Source organism: Sturnira hondurensis, unplaced genomic scaffold, assembly GCF_014824575.4.
Source record: "Sturnira hondurensis isolate 20B ecotype Veracruz unplaced genomic scaffold, ASM1482457v3 Scaffold0004152, whole genome shotgun sequence".
Taxonomy (NCBI): Eukaryota; Metazoa; Chordata; class Mammalia; order Chiroptera; family Phyllostomidae; genus Sturnira; species Sturnira hondurensis.
In genome coordinates, this window is record NW_028076783.1 from 3137363 (window position 1) to 3147919 (window position 10557).

Consider the following 10557-nt stretch of genomic DNA (forward strand, 5'->3'; position numbering starts at 1 on the left):
AAGGAATGCCACATTTAACACTCTTACTTTGCACCCAACACTCAGAAGAGGGAACTGGATATAAGGTAACCAGTTGGCTGCACTCCACAGTCAGGTTACATCCACGCACAAACTCCAGAATGACACTCTCCTCATCTCCCACTTGATTCACTGCATGGAGGGTACAGGGGCTTCCCGTGCTTCTGCGACTTAACCAAAGCTTCCCACTGCATTCTCCATCTGTCCCCTGCCCAGTGCCAAGCTTTCCTCAGACCCTGAACATCTGTGATGAGCAGGGCTGGGTCAGAAGAGTTGTGCTCAGAGTACAACCTGCACAACAGGCTGGCCTGTGTCACGCCACCTCATCTCGTTTAGGCTTTCTAACGTGGTTGTTTGCACCACCATCAGGGAATGCCATCCTCGGTAGCTGCTCTCCACTGATTTTTCTTTGCCTCTATAAAGCTTAAGCTTTTATGTGAAATCTCAAGGTGATGAAAAGAGGCCAAAAGCACACATTTCTCCTAGGAAAGCTGCATTCTTGATCTGGTTCTGCTCAGTCCTCTAAATGAGATTTATTTTTTATTTTACTAGGTTTTTTTCTGATTACATAGGTAATACACATTCCACCTAGACAACAGCAAAAGTCTAAAAAAACACAAAAATTAAAAATAAAAATTGCCCATAATGTTAAAATATTAGTATATATCCTACAGGGTCTTGTTTTCCCAGTTTTCTTTCTATTCATATCTGAGTTACTTACTCATTTTTAAATTGGGCTCATGTTGTACACACTAAAACTTACCTTTTAAAAAACAGCTATTCCTACATACCAAAAAATATTCTTAGCACTCCACATGCTTTGTGATTAACAGTGTACTGTCAACATATCCCTACTATGTCATTCAAATTATAAAAACGTGTTTCCATGGCTACACGGTACAGCACCCCATCGTGTGTACCAAGACCACGGTATCCAACGTACGGGTTGTTCCCCGAACAAGCCGTGGACCTGGTGCGGGGTGAAGTCTGCCTGGGGAAAGAGGAGGCACCCTTTCTAAGTCACACAATGGTGCCGTTTTCGCCAGCAAATGCCCAGGCATAGAGGTAGCACAGCCTAGCCAGTTCCCTGTCATGAGAAAGCTTTAAGTCATTTCCAATGATCACAATTGCACAAATATCTTTGTGCACATCTTGTTAAATCAAAGAAGAGACCGTTTTTGAGGCTCTCATTAATGTTGCTGAACTTGCTCCCCTACAACTTCCCGATACCAGAGGTTTCCATCGCTTTTAATCCTGGACAAGTGAACGTGTGACAAGTGCACACCTCTAATGGGCAACTATTTGATGACTAGAGAGAATGAGTATTTTTAAATGCTTTTTAGTAACACGTATTTCTTCCCTTAAAAACGGCCTACCCGTATTCCTTGCCTGTTTTAGTATTGGGCTATTACTGGTTTTATGGATTTCAAGGGCACTTCGTATTTAAAGAATGTTGACCCTTTATCTGCCATATATCTTAACAATATTTTCCCCAATTGCATATTGTACTTCAGTTCTGCTTTGATGTTTTAAAACCTGTACGGCATTTTTAACTTAGGAGCAGTCAAATCTGTCGACCTTTTCCCTCTACGGTTCCTGCCTTTACTCTGATGTGTGCAAAGGCTTTCTCCGTTGCATGTCACATGGAATTCACCCGTATTTGTTTACATTCTTTATGAAACATCTTATCTTGGACCTCAGTTCTTTTAAAGTGGCCTTGGTTTACAAGGCTCAGAGCCCGCTAACTGTGCTAAATCAAGCGACTGCTTTGGCTGAGCGTTCTGGACAGGGAGTGGGGAACTGGACGAGGAGAGGGCAGAGACTCGTCTTTACCAACGGACTTGGCCTTTCTGTGCCTAAACTCCGTGGGTGTAAAATGCAGGAAATCACATTTGCACTCGTTTTACCTTTCTTTCTTTCTATTGATCCTTATACAGAGGGCTGCACAGTTGATGAATAACAATAAAACAGATGTCCATGTAATTGTCCTCCATGTTACAGAGACAGAAAGAAAGACAGGCAGAGGGCAAAGGTGAGGAAGGGGCTGGGGAGGGAGAGACTCCTGCAACTGGCCCCTCTCCAGGGACACACTCTCCTGCCTCCTAGTAACCACCGCCCTGACTTCCATGTTGCCTTTACGCTTTTATCTCCTACACACTCATCACCTCTATTTCCTGTGTATTTTGAAGCTTTTAATAATTTTATTTTTTCATTCATGCCTATTATCCATTTGGAATCTATCTTACTGTATGATGTAAGGAATCAAAAGTTATTTTCCCCCAAATGGTTTACCAATGATTTCAGCACCGTTTATAGTACCAAACTATTTTTCTGAACCTTTTTTTAAATTTTTGGTCAAGTATTTTGAGATGTAATTCATCCTTTTAAGAGTGTAATTCTATAAATCTTGAAAAGCACATCCAGTCATGCAGTCACTCACAACCAAAGAATTTCCATCATTCCCCAAAGTCCCCATGGGCCCTATTGTAGCCGATTCTCCATTCCCACCCACCACCACCACCCCTGGCAACCTATACATAATTGTGCATTTTCCTGAACATCAACCAAACATCATCATACAGTACACAGTCTTTTGAGTCTGGCTTCTCTCACTCAGCACAGTGCTTCTGAGAGTCACCCACGCCATAGTATCGGACACTCACCCTTTCTGCTGGCGAGCAGCATTCTGTTCTGTGCAGGCACCCGTGATTCGTAGTCAGTCTTGCACCCTAAGCACAATGCTAGCTGCAGGTTTTCGTAGATGTCCTTTATCAGATTCAGGAAGTTTGCTGAGTTTGTTTTTATCATAAATGGATGTCCAATCATATCCAATGGTTTCCACTCACCTACTGAGCAGCTGTCCTGGGAGTAATAGCCTTTGCCACCACAGAGACTTGAGCCTTTACTCTGCCGTCCAGGGGAGTGTCCAGGGCAGGGGCACCCACTGGTCACTCTCAGCCCTGTGGGTCACAGTGTGCTGCCCTACCTCTAGGAGCTTAAGGCTTTTGATTTCTAAGCAGGAAGAATCCAGGAATTCCATGGCATCTTGGGTGCCCCACCACCAGTGGTTGCCCCCCGCCTTGCCTGTACTCACAAGTGGGCTGGTGAGAGCCTGTCTCCTGCCCTGTCCCAGTAGTTCTGTGAGCACCTAGTAGGACTCTGGGGGGTGGGGGGACTGTGCAGCTGACTGTGAACTCTTTTTCTCTCAGCTATTCCAGATCCCACATATGGGTCTGGGTGGTGGGCTACAGTTTGGCTGATTTCTTCCTACCCATGTGGAGAATGGTGGGACCTCTGCTTGCTGCGCACTGCTGGAGGGGGGACAGTCTGTGTAGCCCATCCCTCCTCTGGGGGTCCTGTCTCTCCTCAGAGTTAGATCACTTGTTGCCTCATAAACTTATCTTTCTTATGGGCTCAACAAAAGCAGTGATTTTGTAGTTTATCATCTGCTCATTGTCAGGGTAGGAACTATGTACTTAGCAGCTTTCCACATCCTAAGAACCCTAAGAGCATTTCAGTTTCACCTTTATCCTATACCAAATGTATACTTGAACCTGTGTGGGGCTATTTTTATTCTTCCACAGGAATCATACTGCCTTGATAATAAATCTTTCTTTCTTGCAGTGTAAGTCACCCCTCAATCTTCCAGGAATTCTTCAGCCTTTTATTAAGCTTCCCAGGTGACCTTAGACTTATATTGTCTAGTTAAAAAAAATACTTTTGACATTTTTATTAGAATCGAAATGGCTGAATTATTGAGTTGTGCCGTCCAAGGATGTGGTATGCCTTACCACTGGTTTAAATCTCCAGGTTCCCCAATAAAGTTTTACAGTTTTATTTATATGGGTCCTCCATACATTTCTTATGTCAAGTTTACTCCTAGATATTTTATATTTTACTGTTTTAATGCCTTTTTAAAATTGTATTTTCTGATGATTGTTAACTTAAGCATGTTTTAAACACTGATTTTATAACCATCTGCTTTACTGAGCTCTCGTTACCTGTAATAATTTTTCAGTTGATTTTCTTGGGTAGCTAGATACACAATTATATGCAAGTGATCATTTGTCTCCTGCTTGCCAAAGATTTCTCTCTTGTTCCACTTTGTCTTGCTGTGCTCACTGAACTTTGAGGAACTACGAAACAGCCATGGACAGGAGGTGTACCTGACTTTGGTGGGGACACCAGAGCAGTTCCAGCAAGTACGATGCTTGAGGCCGATGCAACAAACCCACTTACCTGACAAGCACTCCAATCTCCTTTTAGCTTGTACTTGAGAAATGAAACAGCAGCCCCTGATGTTCAGAAACTGGCCAGGCACTTGCAGCTAGGCCATGTGGTTCCTCATGCTGGACATACACCGACTCACAGAATGCCCATTCAGACAAGGTCACTCTGAGACCCTGATTAAGTGAGGTCAAGCAAGCCAACACCATGATCTTGTGTGAGTGCAGACAAAAATAGGGTCACTGTGCCACCCATAAAACACCAAACATTCCCCTCTCTTGGGCAAAATGAGTGACTGTTACTTCTTTACCAGTTATGACTTTTTCCTCACACTTGTTGGCCTTCCCAACATACAATATTTATTGAGATACTCAATCACACAATTCTCACCCCCCGCCCCACACTTTCTGACAGCATCCAGCCTAGAGCAAATCCTCACGCTCCACAGATCAACCCATTAAAACCCAGATCCTGTAACAGGCGCAGACACCCTCTTGTTGAGACAATACACGGTTCCCCAGGGTGGGTGTTCTCCCTCCGTGCAGTGGTAAACCAGGTTTGTTCAACTACAGTCGTGCTCATGGTGGTCTCTGGCTGTGGGAAACTGACATACTTTGAGAGTCTAGAAAACTAAAAAGTCCATTTCTAGATTCCCTTATAGCTCAGGTTCAGTCACAGGACCTTTCTGCCAATCATTTGCACCTATGCAAGGGTCGATAAGGAAGAGAACACACGAGGAGGCTGTCACGGTTTGGGAGCATATACAAGCGGATGCTAGCACAGCACAGAGGGGCCCGGCCCTCTGGAGCAGCTCAGGTGGGATCCTAGTATCAAGCCCAGAGCATCGTGGTGGTCTTTCCATCAGAACAGTCCTGTACTAGTGCACAAATTTTTTTTTTAGTTGTGTCATCCTGGCTGCATTGTTCTGGCTACGCAGCTCTAAAATCTAGTTCTTGGGCCCACTTAGAAGTCCTTTCCTTGATCCAACACTTTAAAATAATTCCCTTCCACTTAAATTATCATATTTTGTCCTGTCGAACACACACCCACATTTTTGTGTGCATTACACATAGGATTAAGTGATAATGTATAATGTGCATCCTTATTTTTCCCTCAAAAACTTGGGCAAAAAAGTACGCATTATACATGGCAAAATCTGGCCTTACAAGATGTTGTGACGAGAATCGTGCTGCCTTAGTGTGGAGTAGTCTTAGACTGAGGCACTACGGCAACAGGCAATGGGATGCCGACACGATATAAGAGCGTCACTTTCAGCTCTCAAATATTATTTAAGCTCATCTTCTGGCCACTGCTAACACAGAACCGTACAGAGAAGGGGACGCTGTGAAGTGTAGCTCCAAGTGAACCAAGTGGGCGATAGAATCGTGTAGCACATTCCTCCACAGGATTCTTAAATTTTTCTGCGTGTTTATGCTCTTTAACCATAACTATTGTATTTTTTGTTTAATCTTTATCATAATTTTCTTCCATTACCATTTGGTCCCTTTATAACTCCTCCACCCATCAATCACCACACTGTGGTCCACGTTCATGAGTCCTTTTTCCTTTTTGCTCAGTTCCTCCACCCCCTAAACTCCCCCGCCTCAGCTGTCATCCAGTTCTCCATCTATGAGTCTGTCCCCATTTTCCTCGTTAGTTTAGTTTGTTCATCAGATTCCACATATGAGTGAGGTCATATGGTATTTCTTAATTGGGCTCATAGGATCTGTCCGTTTCAAGTTATTTTTCAAAGAACCGTGAGTTAGAAGTGTTCTGTTTTCAAGCAGATTATGTTTTAAGTTACTTACAGAATAAATTTCTGGTTTTAGGGCAATATAATTTTTTTAATTGGTCTATATAATTATTTGGAAGAATCTCTGAGGTCTTCTTCATAAGCCTAGAGTCAATCTTAGAAACTCTTACAGCCATTTGAAAAGCATAGGTATTCTCTGTCAGATGACTTGAAGGATTTACCACAGCTATTATACCATGCCAAAAACCTCTTCAAATCTCAATGACCTAAACAATAGAAACATTCTTCTTCGTGAGTCTACAGGTCAGTGAGGTGATTTTTCCTGTCTCCAAAGGGCTCATTCATGCCTGGGTAGTTTGGGCTGGGAAGGCAGCTATGCTGATGTAGACAGGGCTCTCATATCTGTAGTGGTTGGCTGGCTGTAAGCTGTGGACACAGGGCTCTCATCCACATCCAAGGTCTCTCATCCCCCGGCAGGTTAGCTGGGGCTTATTTACATTGTAGAAGCAGAGATCCAAGAAAGAGGACACAAGCAAGGCCTGGGCTGAAAACCTGCAAGCTGTCACTTCTGCCATATTCTAGAGGCTAAAAAAGTCACAAAGTCAACCCAAATTCAGGAAGTCAAAACAGAGTCCACCTCTTAACTAGAAGAACTAGAAAGTTGTACTGCAAAAAGCATACAAAGAGTGAAAATAGATAAACACATTTAAATTGGGATTTCTTACCCTGGGACCCCTATGGATAGGTGAAGTTATAGATGACCTCCAGGAGGTTTGGAAATTTTCCCAGACTGACTGCAGAATGTGCTCCTCCGTATGCGCATGAACAACTCTTTTAGGTTCACTCAAATGTCTGTCCCTTGAATTCCACTTTGTTTCATATTAATATTACTGTCCCTTACTTTCCAGACTGACTTTTGGTAAGTCTCTTTGAGCCATAAATGAAAATAATTAATTCAAAGATGGCAATGGAGGCAGACATGACTCACCTCTTTCTACAACCACATCAAAATTACAACTAAAATATAGAACAACCATCACTCAGAACAATCAGAAATCAAATTGTGTGGTAGTCTGACAACTAAGAAACTACATGCATCCTGACTGAACCGGCAGGCTAGTGCCGCATCTGAGACTCCATCAACCTGGCTAACACCCGTTCCCCAGCCCTGAAGATCCCCTAAGACTCCACCCAAACCAACTTCGCTTTTCCACGTGAATGGCTGGTCTTGGCTTATGCCTCACAACTTCCTAAATCCTATGAAACAAGCAACAGCTGACCTCAGTGAGCCCCAGGCCTGGCACTGAGCAGCCAGCCTAGATTCACAGTTTGGCTTCCCCTGGGAATCTCCAAGGCCAGCATAAGAAACAGTCATCTCAGATTGCTTTATAGCTCAGGCAGGGTGCCCTGGGGCAGAACATGGGTCAGGGCTGACGTTGGCCTGCACCACATGGGAAACCCCAGGGCCAGCTACAGACCACACTGAAGCACCACCACCTGCCCCTGCACAGCTGATTCTCCACAGAGGTGGAGGCTGGTGGTTAGTGGTCCCAGCTAATCCTTGCAGCTGACTGGCCTGGGTAAATCCCTCCCATTCATCCACCAACAACAACCAAAGTTCAACAAGAGTATGTACTCAACCCACACAAAGGGCACACCTCAAATACCCAGCTTGGGTGATAGGGGAGGCTATGCCACTGGACCCTATAGGATACCTACTATATTAGACCACATTTTTAAATCACTTACAGAAAAATACACCCATTTAATTTTGTGATGTTTGTAGTACACTTCACACGTCTTTGCCCTTGGGCTTATTGGGAACCTTATAAAGTTTAACAGGTCTAAGTCAGCTCCTTCCAAGAGTTAAGATGTATATGGGATGCATGATATGGCTGGGGAATGGCACGTTCCCATTGGCACCTTCCCTGGGGAAGGTCGAAGTGGTCCTAATGTTTATACAGTTAAAAACAAAACCCAAGCTGGCATTCTGTTAACACAACCCTGCACTACTCCATAAGACGTTTGTCCTTTTCATCCTTTCCCTTCATTCTATCTCTTTAAAGACATATGCACCCCAAATAAAATCAGTAACGATGTTTCAGGGCACCCTGATATCTGCTCCCACGGCCCTGTCCCTCTACTTTCCTAACATTCGGCACAACAAACACTTGCAGTCGCCGATTCACAGTCTGCCTTTCCCATCCCAGCGTGAGCTCCACAGAGCTGGGGCTGTTCTCCTTTCACTGCCTGCATCCTCAACGCCAGGCATATAATGGCTGCCAAACAAATTATGTTGGATAGAAAAACAAAAACAAAAGCTAACCTTTTTTAAAATTCCATCATATGTTGAAAGTCAGGACAACGGTCACCTGTGGGGAAGAGAGGAGGGCAGTGTTGGGGAGGGGAACGAAGGGGCTTCGGGGTTGCTATTGTGCTCTATTTCTTCGGCGGGCTATGCGGCATGTTCACCAGGTGGTCATTCACTGAACCACGTACTTTCAATTGGTGACTTTCTCAAGGCGCTTCACTCCAACAAAAAGGTTTAAGTCTATCACAATTCTCTGACAAAGGAAGAAGGAAATTACAAGCACTCAGAGATTGCCATTACACTTTTAAAACATTAGTTTAAGAATAATTAATAAACATTAGTTTTTAACCCTGTAAAGTTAAACTTCAAAAGCGGGGACCAAAAATGCTCTGACGTGTTGGGAAGTGCACTCCCAGCCATGGAAACTAGCCAGATAGATGTACTCCGCACCAGGCACAATGGGGTTCATGGACTGATGTATACTGACATGCTTAAAACAGTGCTGTGTACACACTGCTACATGGTAGCTGTCATTACACTTTTTAACATACCAGAAGCAGTTCCAAATGAAGGCTTCAGCGTAGATCACAAGCAGACTTTCGTCATTAAAATTCAAGACCTGTTTTGCCCTTCATTTATATAATTCATAGCTATGGAGTCCACATCACCACCTGGCTTATTTAGTCACACCAAAGCAAGTCAAAGCTCCAAGTCAGGCTAAGAATCACGCAGCACCTGCGTACCAAACAGCAGAGAGACCCTCTGGCTCAGGATTCTCCAGCATGCACGTGACCAAGGCACTTGTTAAAAGTACAAGTTCCCTGGGATCCCACACCAGGAGCTGATTCTCTTAGTCCCAGAGTAGGGCCCAGGAACTTGAACTTTTACCAAGTTATTCACATGATTCTGGAGGAGGCAGTCTACAGAGAACACTGAGCCTCCTGTGTACAGATAAATGAAATGGAGGCCAGGGAAGGAAGAGACCTGCCAGTCCTTTCTCGTTACTGAGTGTGCCGGGACTGGACAGAAGGTCTCCTTTACTACTTGTATTTTCCCATGATTCAATGCTACAATAACTTAGGGCCCCAGAATGAATCTGTCCTAAACCTTGGTGGCTTACTCCACTGAGCCCTCTACCTGTTTACCCACGCATGGGATGGGGTTCAATGAGGACACACAAAAACCCATCTCTGTGTTCATTAGCTACGCAGTATTTTAGAAACCTAGTTGAAATCATAGCTCCAATATCTACAAGCTCTGTGAACCTGAGATAGTTACTTGAATTTTGTGTGTTGGCTTCTTCCTTTATAAAGTGGCAAAATAATACTATGTTTGCAAGATGTTGTGAAGATAATATAAAATAATACCAGCACAGAGCTTGACAAATAATGAGTTTCCAATAAATAGCTATGATTAATGTCAACTTAAAATGGGGCACTAAAAAAATTCTTTATTTGATTAGAAGAGTGTTCTCAAAGTGTGATCCCCTACAACAGAATCACATGGAAGTGCTTGTTTAAAACACCGATTTCTGGAACTAGACCTCATGAATCAGAATCACTGGGGCAAACCTGGAAGTCTGCACCCAGACTATTCCTCTGCACACAAAAGTTTGAGAAACAATGAACCAGGGCTGTGGACAGAGTAGCTTCTAATCAATGAAAACAAGAGTTATCAGGGAGAGCCCCCACTGAACACTCTCAGTTTTGTTAACAAGCAGTAAACGGGCGCCACCTGCTGCCTTGTTTTTAGAATGCAGCACTGAGGTGCGTTCAATTTCTCTCACTGACTCCGAAAAATGATTCAATCCTAAACGCGATATCCACACAGTAGAAAATATTGTTAGAATAAGACATGAAAACAGCCTTTATTAATAACTAGAATAAAACTTTCTGAGTTAAAGGTTTTTTGGAGTTTTAGATTAAATATGTCTAATAAATTCCTGTAATTTCAGGTTACTGATAAAACAGTCAAGGAAAACAAACCCCCTCAGCCACTGGCCTACACCAACAGCGAAAGGAAAAACAGAACCACAGAGTGCCCTGACATCTGCAATGAGACGACACACAGCTGCGCTCACCTCCAACACGTCCTCCCCCGCTCCCAGGGGAAAACCTAGTGGAACAAGGAGAAGCTTTCGGGTCCTAATTCTCTACTCACGTCCAGTAGCAACACTTCCACCTCCAGGACACCAGTTAAAAAGTTAGCATCCCTCCTAAAAGTACTCAAAAAAGCCTATTGAACTATA